The sequence below is a fragment of the Pelophylax lessonae genome (assembly GCF_965119305.1).
Source record: "Pelophylax lessonae genome assembly, chromosome: 11".
In the NCBI taxonomy this organism is placed as follows: domain Eukaryota; kingdom Metazoa; phylum Chordata; class Amphibia; order Anura; family Ranidae; genus Pelophylax; species Pelophylax lessonae.
Window position 1 is genome coordinate 155,767,116 of NC_138778.1, and position 11,858 is coordinate 155,778,973.

Below are 11,858 nucleotides of genomic sequence, written 5' to 3' on the forward strand. Positions count from 1 at the left end.
GATTTTTTTTTTTACCAAAAATATGTAGCAGAATACAAATTTGACTAAACTGATAAAAAAAATAGATTTTTACATTTTTTTTATTGGAAATGTTTTATAGCAGAAAGTAAAAAATATGGTGTTTTTTTTTCAAAATTGTAGCTCTTTTATTGTTTATAGCGCAAAATCTAAAAACCGCAATGGTGATCAAATATCACCAAAAGAAAGCTCTATTTGTGGGGAAAAAAGGACATCAATCGTATTGTGTACAGCATTGCATGACCGTGCAATTTGTCATTAAAGTAAAGCAAAAAATGGCCTGGTCATTAAAGGGGTAAAACCTTCTGGAGCTGAAGTGGTTAAAGACTGATTGCTCCCACAGAAGCGCCCTATGATCTTTATATTCCTGTACAGGGCCAATCTGCACTGTCCAGAAAGAGGGGCAGGGCTCCTGCAGCCTCATAGGACAGTCAGAGGAGAATGAAAACTCCTCCTACAAGCTTTAACTAGAAACTGATAGAAGTCACAAGACTGCTATATACTGCTGATGAGAAAATGTATTTAGCAGTTTATATTTACTAAAATAACTGCATTTCCATGTTCTGTGTACTGTGAGAGACCAGTAATAGTGAATGTAGGCTCCTGGGTTTAGTAACACTTTAATATTAAACAGGAATGGGAAGCCAAGCACATACTAGAGAAAAAAAAAACCTGGAGAAATGGTCCTTTTAATGCTGCTTCAAAGGTAAGAGTGGAAAATCTACAAATCATTTAAAATAAACACTTAGGCCATCCTAAAAGATCTACGTGGTGTTATGGAACAGCACAATTTTTACTGACAGCCTTAGCGATCGTGTTCTGCGGATTTGGCTGTGGAATTGATATTTTTCTTGTAAAATTAGCTTAGCTTAAGCCGGCCATAGATTGAGCTTTTTTCTTTTCTGCAATCCAGTCTTAGTCTGTAGGGTTCAATACTGAGTCGGCCCATTCTTTGTAGCTATAACAGCTTCAACTCTTCTGGGAAGGCTGTCCACAAGTTTTATTGGTGATGCAGGGGTTAAGTGTGTCCCTAGGGGCGTGCCTCTTACTGTAAAGGGGTGTGGCCTGCCTTTCTCCCTCTCCACCGGGAGATCGCGAGTGGCCGGCGGACATTTGGTCCGCCGGTCACACGCACGGACTTGTTAGGGAACGAGCGGGGGGCGGGAGGGTGCCTCCGGCGGCGCGCGCTCGCCCCCTAGGGGCTCACAGGCTAGCGACTAGTACTACGTCACTTTGCCTGTACGGGGCTGACCGCCGCAGTAAATAGTCGTGCGGCGGTCGGCAAGTGGTTAAGCCGGTGCATGCCCCTATTGGCTATGTTATGTTTTTGCAAACATTTTCAATAAAAAGAACTTAAAAAAGAAAAAAGCAGGGCTTGACGAATTTGCTTTGAATCTAGGAGCCAGATAAAGTTTTTTTTAAGGAACAAATCTTACGGGTAGAACGTGTAACATGTTCCTGAAGGTGAACTTATCCTTTAACCCTTTCACAGCCAGAACAACTTTTGTATTTTTTGCACATGTTTAAAAAATAATTTTAGGCCTGAAGATTACATATATATAAACATTATATATTTTCCGAAAGCAGACACCCTAGAGAATAAAATAGTGGTAATTCCAAATGTATTTTTGTCACATATTACCGTAAAGGTCTAGGAAACATTTTCTGTAGAAAAACACATTAAAAGTTAATTCTAGGGGCACAAAAATGCAAAAAATTACCACATTTTTGGGTAAAATAGTAAAATATAAAAACTGAGGTTGCACCGAGTAAATAGATACCCAACATGTCAAACCTCATACATGTCAGTACCCTATTTTTTCCATAGGGGATGCTTTAAATGCCCCCTATAAGTCATCAGTTTAGCGTTATGAACAAGGTCTGATGCTAGAATTATTGCGCTCATTCCGGTGTGCATTTACATTTGTACATGCGTATATGTGGGGGGGCGGGGGGATTATATGTGTTTGCGTGGAACTTTAGTTTTTTTTTTAAATTGACAGCTGAATGTAAAACGAATTGTCGGCATAAAAAAATCAGGAATTAGGAAAAAAGGTCCCTCCCCCCTATATCCATATCCTTATCAAAGCATGCAGCCCCACAGGTCTGTAAAGGGAGGGAACAAGCAAGCGCCCCCCCCCTCCTGAACCATACAAGGACTCAACATGGGGGTGCTTTGGGGCAGGGGGAGCTCTGCCCCCCGCCCCAAAGCACCTTGTTCCCATATGGATAGGGACAAGGGCCTCTTCACCAAAACCCTGGGCTGTGGTTGTGGGGGTCTGCGGGCGGGGGGGCTTATCGGAACCTGGAAACCCCCTTTAAGAGGGGGGGCCCCAGATCACGACCCCCCCATGTGAATGAGTATGGGGAACATAGTACCTCTACCCATTGATCAAAAAAGTGTAAAAGTGAATAAAGACCATACAAGGTTTTTTTTTTTAATAATAAAGGACTTGTCAATGTCCCCCGATACAGATCCATCGTCAATCACCTTGCCCGGCGCCACAGCCAGATTCAGAAAACAAAAAAAAATGCTCCTGTGGTCTGCCTTCCCCACCGTGTGCCAGTTCTTAGGCTAAGGGGTAGGGGCACCCGGCGATGTCAGCTGGTGGCACCGCCCCCTGTGACATAATCGACTGGTGCATGCTGGGCCACCAACATCACAGGGTGGCAGTACCACCAGGTGACGTTGCTTTTTCGCTTTGTTGGGGAATGGGTAGGGGTCTTATGTACCCCATACTCATTCACACGGGGGGGGCAGATCTGGGAGCCCCCTTGTTAAAGGGGACTTCCAGAGTCAGATAAGCCCCCCACCCGCAGACTCCCACAGCCACGATTCCCTTGTTCCCATCTACATGGGATGGCAAAGCACCCCCTCTTGTTGAGGGCATGTGGCCTGGTATGGTTCAGGAGTGGGGCGCTCGCTTGTTGTTTCCTTTTCCTGACCTTCCAGGCTGCATGCTCAGATAAGGGTCCGTTATGGATTTTGGGGGGGACCCCACGCCAATTTTTTTCTCATTATTTTTGCTGGCAATTCCTTTTTTTACATTCATTGATAGGGCTCGCTCGTCCCCTCCTTTTCCTGACCTTCCAGGCTGCATGCTTAGATAAGGGTCTGATATGGATGTTTGGGGGGAACCTCACGCTAATTTTTTTCCCTTTTTTTTTTTGCTGGCAATTCTTTTTTTTACATTTATTGATAAGGCTCACTCGTTGTTTCCTTTTCATGACCTTCCAGTCTGCATGCTCGGATAAGGGTCTGATATGGATGTTGGGGGGGACCCCACGCCAATTTCTTTCTCCTTTTTTTTGCTGGCAATTTTTTTTTTTTTACATTTATCGATAAGGCTCGCTCGTTGTTTCCTTTTCCTGACCTTCCAGGCTGCATGCTCGGATAAGGGTCTGATATGGATGTTGGGGGGGACCCCACACCAATTTTTTTCTCCTTTTTTTTGCTGGCAATTCTTTTTTTTACATTAATTGATAAGGCTCGCTCGTTGTCTCCTTTTCATGACCTTCCAGGCTGAATGCCCGGATAAGGGTCTGATATGGATGTTGGGGGGACCCCACGCCAATTTTTTTCTAATTTTTTTTTGCTGGCAATTCTTTTTTTTACATTCATTGATAAGGCTCGCTCGTTGTCTCCTTTTCCTGACCTTCCAGGCTGCATGCTCGGATAAGGGTCTGATATGGATGTTGGGGGGAACCTCACGCCAATTTTTTTCTCCTTTTTTTTTGCTGGCAATTCTTTTTTTTACATTTATTGATAAGGCTTGCTCGTTGTCTCCTTTTCATGACCTTCCAGGCTGCATGCTCAGATAAGGGTCCGATATGGATTTTGGGGGGGACCACATGTCAATTTTTTTCTCATTATTTTTGCTGGCAATTCTTTTTTTACATTCAGCTGTCAGCTGGGAATTCCGCTGACAGCTGATGACTCATCGGTTGTTAAAGACACAGCAGCCGGCTTCCCAGCACACTTCTAAGCAACCAGCAATATAGAGTGTGTTTAAAGAGAAATAAATAACACAAAATGCATGAAAACTGCATGCAAAAACGCATCAAAAACACAGGTTTAAAAACGCAAAATGCACCTGAAAACCACATCAACCGCATAGCTGGGAACCTATGGTTACCCATTATGTTTTAGCCCTGAAGAAAGAGGATGCCTTTGAGCTCCCAAAATACATTGGCACATTTTTTTTTTTTTTGTGACTCAATACTATTATTAAAGGTTTTTGGACTCCTGGACTGTTTGTTTGGCGCTCTCATTGCACTTTGCACACGTGAATCTTTCTCTGTTTTTGTCAAACTGCCACCCCAGAGCCACTGTGCCCTATTACATTCTGACCAATTATCTGATAACTTGGACTCTTCGCTGACAGTAGAATATAAATATACAACTTTAATAGAAACTGTTACTTAAATATTCTCCTTTATACATTTATTGGTTTAATTATTTATATTCTTTATGTCTTTCTATGTGGTTGTTTTCTCAAATGTATACATCTTTCTATGTGAAATTTTTTTTTTGCATATGTCTTCAAATTTCTTCTATTTTATATTCTTCATGCCTTCAATATTTTATATTTCAGAATTTTTTTAATATAATTTATACCTTTTTTTTTTTAGTTTGAAACATCTCTTCAATGTGTACTTACTGCAGGGTATTATAGTTTGCCGCAAAATCCAAACGCTACAGGTTTGAAAAGTTGGGTCGATATTTGTCTTGAATATGAAACAACACTACTGCACAGGCACTGCTGGTTGGGTGAACCAGCTTAAATGGGTTCACCATCAAAGATGAATTACTCCACCCTGCCTGCAGCTACAGAGGGCAGTAAGGACTTGGTAAATGTGTAAATATTTGACAGATTGATAAGATTTTATTCCTACCAGAGCTGCATGGTGATTATACAGTACATTTACTGGCCACTTTATTCGGTACACCTGTTCAATTGCTTAACACAAATTGCTAATCAGCCAATCACATGGCAACAACTCAATGCATTTAGGCATCTAGACATGGTGAAGGGGACTTGCTGAAGTTCAAACCGAGCATCAGAACGGGGAAGAAAGGAGATTTAAGTGACTTTGAATGTGGCATGGTTGTTGGTGCCAGACGGACTGGTCTGAGTTTTTTTAAAAACTGCTGATCTACTGGGATTTTCATGCACAAAAATCTCTTGGGTTTACAGAGAATGGTCCGAAAAAAGAGAAAATATCCAGTGAGTGGCAGTTGTGTGGAAGAAAATACTTTGTTGATGTCAAAGGTTAGAGGAGAATGGGCAGACTGGTTCAAGAAGATAGAAAGGCAACAGAAACTTACATAACCAATGTATGCAGAATGCCATCTTTGAACACACAACACATTGAACCTTGGGGCAGATGGGCTACAACAGCAGAAGACCACACCGGGATTGGGACTACAACTCCCACAGACTCACCAAAATTGGACAATACAAGATCGAAAAAACGTTGCCAGGTGTGATCAGTCTCGATTTCAGCTGTGACAATCAGATAGTTGGGTCAGAATTTGGCGTAAACAACATGAAAGCATGGATCCATCCTGCCTTGTATCAACAGTTCAGGCTGGTGGTGTAATGGTGTGGGGGATATTTTCTTGGTACACTTTGGGCCCTTTAGTTCCAATTGAGTATCGTTTAATTGCCACGGCCTACCTGAGTATTGTTGTTGACCATGTCCATCCCTTTATGACTACAGTGTAACCAGGGCTTTTTTTTTCTCAAAGAATAGGTGCATGAACTCCCCCCTTCAATCACTCCTTGTCTCTGCCCCCTTCTACCTCCGAGCCCCCGAGCCCCATCCCTTGGTTCCACACCCTACACACCTCCCAGTACCTCCCCTTTTAGAGAATAGAGAACCAAGTATCATTCTGTGGTGATAAGTAATTTGTATGGAATTTGTTAATAACAATAAGAAAAGCAGTAAAGTAGATCCTCCCAATAGACCCCCCCAAACAACAATAGATTCCCCCAACAACAATGGAGCCCAATAACAATAGACCTCGGCAGCAACAACAGATTGCCCAGCAGACAGCCCATCATCAATAGACTCTCCAGCAGCCAGCAACAATAGACCCTCCCTCAACAGTAGATCACTTTCAGCAACAATTGAACCCCCAGTAACATAAGCCCAACCAGCAACAATGGATCCCCCACCAGCAACAATAGACATCCTCAACAATAGACTACCAGACATAAATAGATGCCCTCCAGCAACAATAGACCCCCCCCCCCGGGTAGATCTTTTCCAGCAGGTGCTCCACTCTGGTATAAAATGCTGGTGCTCCACTCTGGTATAAAGTGCTGGTGCTCCACTCTGGTATAAAATGCTGGTGCTCCACTCTGGTATAAAGTGCTGGTGCTCCACTCTGGTATAAAGTGCTTGTGCTCCACTCTGGTATAAAGTGCTGGTGCTCCACTCTGGTATAAAGTGCTGGTGCTCCACTCTGGTATAAAGTGCTTGTGCTCCACTCTGGTATAAAGTGCTGGTGCTCCACTCTGGTATAAAGTGCTTGTGCTCCACTCTGGTGGTGCTCCACTCTGGTATAAAGTGCTGGTGCTCCCCCACTCACCAGAAAACAAATGCTCATGGATCAATAGATACACTCAGATCACTCTGCGATGTGGAACTCTCCTATGTGGCAAAAGCTGGGTCCCAATAGTGGTCCTGTGAGGGTCTACAAGAAGCTGCTGGAATGTGTTGCTGGTCTGGTTGTCCCTCAGTGAAAGAAAAGGTCCGCCATAGTGAAGTATGTCAAATATATATGTACTTTATTACCGCATAGAAACACTTACAAACAATGAGGCTCGGTTCACACTATTGCGATGCGGGAAGGCTGCGAATTCGCAGCCTGTTCCCGCATCGCACACGCACCCCCGGCAGTTCACACTGCCATATGCGATCCGCTGGGGGTGTCAATGTAATCTTAACGACACCCCCAGTTTGATCGCATATTGCAGTGCGATCGTGCAGTTCACACAGGATCGGATCGCACAAGTGTGAACCGCTGTGCGATCCGATCCTGATGCGGCAGCAAAAATGCCTCCTGTGCGTCTTTGCTGCGGGTGCGGTGCGAATTTAGCCATACAAACTGTATGGCTAAACTCGCACCGCACAGCTGATCGCATGTCATGTCGGAGCAGTGCGCTCCGACATGACATGCGAACCCGGCACACGCAGAAGTGTGAACCGGGTCTCAATATAAAATGGCAATGGCCGGTCCGATCGTTGCTGCTCCTGCAGGGTGCGTTCCACCGGCCGGATATGACGTATCTCGCTCTGACCTTGCTATACGTATGTTTCGCCCTCCCCTCGGGCGCCTTCTGTAGCTTTATTTTATTAGCAGCGCTGACTTATATTCACATTCACTTTAAAGGCACTTGCACTTTATTGTCAGCAGCAGCTTCACATTTAACTGAGCACACATCTCTTATTTTTTACACTTATACCATAAGCGCAAGGTTTACCACACACCGCCAAAAGAAAGCTCTATTTGTAGGGTACAGGGTCGCATGACCACGCAATTGTCAGTTAAAGTAACGCAGTGCCGTATCGCAAAAAAATGGCCTGGTCATTAAGGGGGGCAAATCCTTCTGGTCCAGAAGTGGGTAAAGTAGGTTTAAACTTGAACTGGATGACATTTAGTTTGTTAAAGCGCCATTTCATTTACCATTGCCAATTTTTTTTCTATAATTTAGGCCCCTTTCACACGGGTGTTCTGTATGTCCGTATATCACCCCATCCGTTTGTGGGTGATATACGGACATAATGCATGTCAATGGGACTGCGGATGTCATCGGATGTCCGCTGACATCCGATTTGCGTCCTTTCAGTTCTGTTCCGTTTTTTGGAACGGAACAGAACCCTATTTTTCTTCCGTTTAAAAAACGGAAAGGACGCAAAATCGGATGTCAGCGGTGTCATCCGCTGACATCCGCAATCCCATAGACATGCATAATGTCCGTATATCATGCGCAAACGGATGGGATGATATGCGGACATACGGACTGGATGACACAAATGTCATCCGTGTCCGTGAAAAAAAAAAAAGTGCTGGAGCGGATCGCAATACGGTCCGCCCCGTGTGAAAGAGGCCTTACTGTTTTTTTTTTACCCCCTCCCTCTAAATTCCAGTTGCAGCACTACCTTGTAGCTCACTGTTCCTCCACAGCATTTAAACTGATTAGGAGAGGTGACATCACTCCCATGGTCATGTGACAATGCTTAAGCATAGTGATTGGTTGTTAGACCAAGATACCATCACAGGTCATATCCAGAAGCGCTGGGTAGAGATCGACTGATATCAGTTTTTCGTTGCCGATACCCAGGGCTTTTTATTCTCAGAAAATAGGTGCAGGAACTAAACAACGACCCCCCCCCCCCCGCAAAACCCATCTTCCCCCCCACACTGGGAGACAAGTTATTTCTTGTCAAACACAGAAGCCGTACTTCTGAGTTTACAAGTCATAGTGGTGAGCAGGGAGCAGAGGGCCTGAGCCAGAGGTGGTGGAACAGAGTTCCACCAAGTTCCAGCTGAAAAAAAGCCCTGCCGATACCGATATTTTGGCCATTGCATATCGGTATTGGCCAATATGGGCCGATATTTTGAACATTTAAAGTTTTGCAAAATAAACACAATTTTGGACACAAATCTGGTACTGAACATGTTAATGTTTGTTTATTAACATTTTTACCATTAAGGGCTCGTTCTTCGCACCTTAACTGCATGGAAACTGATAGGAAAACTGCACTTGCAGGGACATCAGTTTCACATCATCTGATTGTGAATGATGCATGAACTGCTGCAGTAGTGCACTCGCTCACTGCAATAATTTTAAATCACTACTGCAGCAGTGCAGTCAGTGGCAGCAAAACTGCTAGAAAAAAAGCTAGACAGTGAGTTGGAGCCAGTGGACTACCACTGCAGTAGTGCGCTCACTGCAATGATTTTAAATCACTAACTGCAGTCAGTGCAAAACTGCTAGAAAAAAAGCTAGACAGTGGGGAGTCAGCGGAATACCGCTGCAGTAGTACACTCACTCACTGCAATAATTTTAAATCACTACTGCAGTGACTGCAGTGGTGATTTAGAATTATTGCAGCAGTGAGTGGCGCACTACTGCAGCTGTAGTCCACTGACTCCAATCCACTGTCAAGCTTTTTTTTCTAGCAGTTTTACACTGACTGCAGCACAGCACAGTCAGTGAAAAACTGCTAGAAAAAAAGCTAGACAAAAGCTAGACAGTGGAATGGATTGGAGTGGAGTGGACACTACTACTATACTACTACATTTTCCATACTCCCAGTTAAGTAGAACAATATTATAGTGTAGAAAGCATAACATTTCATGTTCACCAGTTACCTTTAGTGAGTGGCTGGCTGGCTGGCACCCTTTGGTGGGTGGCTGGCTGGCATCCTTTGGTGGGTGGCTGGCTGGCACCCTGTGGTGGGTGGGTGGCTGGCACCCTGTGGTGGGTGGCTGGCTGGCTGGCACCCTGTGATGGGTGGGTGGCTGGCTGGCACCCTGTGGTGGGTGTCTAACTGGCTGGTTGGCACCCTGTGGTGGGTGTCTGGCTGGCACCCTGTGGTGGGTGGCTAGCTGGCACCCTTTGGTGGGTGGCTGGCTGACTGGCTGGCACCCTGTGGTGGGTGGTTGGCTGGCACCCTTTGGTGGGTCGCTGGCTGGCCCCCTGTGGTGGGTGGCTGGCTGGTTGGCACCCTGTGGTTTGTGGCTGGCACCCTGTGGTGGGTGGCTGGCTGGCACCCTTTGGTGGATAGCTGGCTGGCACCCTTTGGTGGGTAGGTGGCTGGCTGACTGGCTGGCACCCTGTGGTGGGTGGCTGGCTGGCGCCCTTTGGTGGGTGGCTGGCACCCTTTGGTGGGTGGCTGGCTTGCACCCTGTGGTGGGGGGCTGGCTGGCACCCTGTGGTGGATGGCTGGCTGGCACCCTGTGGTGGGTGGCTGGCTGGCTGGCATCCGGTGGTGGGTGGCTGGCTGGCTGGCACCCTTTGGTGGCTGGCTGACACCCTGTGTTGGGTGGCTGGCTGGCACCCTGTGGTTGGTGGCTGGCTGACTGGCTGGCACCGTGTGGTGGGTGGCTGGCTGGCACCCTGTGGTGGGTGGCTGGCTGGCACCCTGTAGTGGGTGGATGGCTGGCTGGCACCCTTTGGTGGGTGGCTGGCTGGTACAGGCACAGGGCCTGTGGCTGGCTAGCTGGTACAGGCAGGGCCTGTGGCTGGCTGGTACAGGCCTGTGGGTGTGTGGGTGGCTGGCTGGCTGGCTGGCACCGGGCAGCTGTGGGTGGGTTTATGTATAGCGGCTGTGTTAAACACACTGTGTGCACTGTACACTGCACTGTCACTCACTGTCCCAGGACTCCCCAACTCCAGACGAGGCTGAGGGAGGCGGCCTAAGAAGTCAGAAGCTGTCCCAGTGCGCAGAGGAACGTGGCACAACATACGCCATGACGTCACAGCCATATCGGTAACCTTCGGAGCCGATTCCGATATATTTCGGGGAAAGTGCATATTGGCCCTCGATATATCAGCCTTGCCGATAATCGGTCGATCCCTAGTGCTGGACAAATGAAATGGTTCTGTCCACAGACCCATACTCATTTTAAAGCCTTGTATGTATGTTGGCGTCCAGTTATGTTGGCGTCATGCCTGTATGCACTGTTCACTGTGAGACCTTATATAGACAGGTATGCGTCTTTCCAAAGCATGTCCAATCAACTAAATTTACCACAGGTGGACTCCAAACAAAGTTGTAGAAACATCTCAAGGATGATTAGTGGAATCAGGATGCGCCTGATCTCAATTTTCAGTGTCATGGCAAAGGCTGTGAATAGTTATGTACATGTGCTTTTTTTTTTTGTTTTTTATTTTTAATACATTTGCAAAGATTTCAACAAACTTCTTTCACGTTGTCATTATGGGGTATTATTTGTAGAATTTTGAGGAAAAAAATTAATTTAATCCATTATGGATTTAGGCTTTAACATAACAAAATGTGGAAAAAGTGAAGCGCTGTGAATACTTTCCAGATTCACTGTATGTTGGCATCTAGTTAGGCAGCGTCATACTTGTATGGATGTTGGTGTCTAGTTATGTTGGCGTCATACTTGTATGTATGTTGGCGTCTAGTTATGTTGGCGTCATACTTGTATGGATGTTGGCGTCTAGTTATGTTGGGGTCATACTTGTATGTATGTTGGCGTCTAGTTATGGTGGCGTCATACTTGTATGTGTATGTATGTTGGCATCTAGTTATGTTGGGGTCATACTTAAATGTATGTTGGCGTCTAGTTATGGTGGCGTCATACTTTTATGTATGTTAGGTGGCATCATACTTGTATGCATGTTGGCGTCTAGTTATGTTGGAGTCATACTTGTATGTATGTTGGCGTCTAGTTATGTTGGCGTCATACTTGTATGTATGTTGGCGTCTAGTTATGTTGGAGTCCTACTTGTATGTATGTTGGCGTCTAGTTATGTTGGCGTCATACTTGTATGGATGTTGGCGTCTAGTTAGGTGGCGTCATACTTGTATGTATGTTGGCGTCTAGTTATGTTGGAGTCATACTTGTATGGATGTTGGCGTCTAGTTATGTTGGCGTCATACTTGTATGGATGTTGGTGTCACACTTGTATGTATCTATGTTGGCGTCTAGTTATGGTGGCGTCATACTTGTAGGTATGTTGGCGTCTAGTTATGGTGGCGTCATACTTGTATGTATGTTGGCATCTAGTTATGTTAGGGTCATACTTGTATGTATGTTGGCGTCTAGTTATGTTGGCATCATACTTTTATGT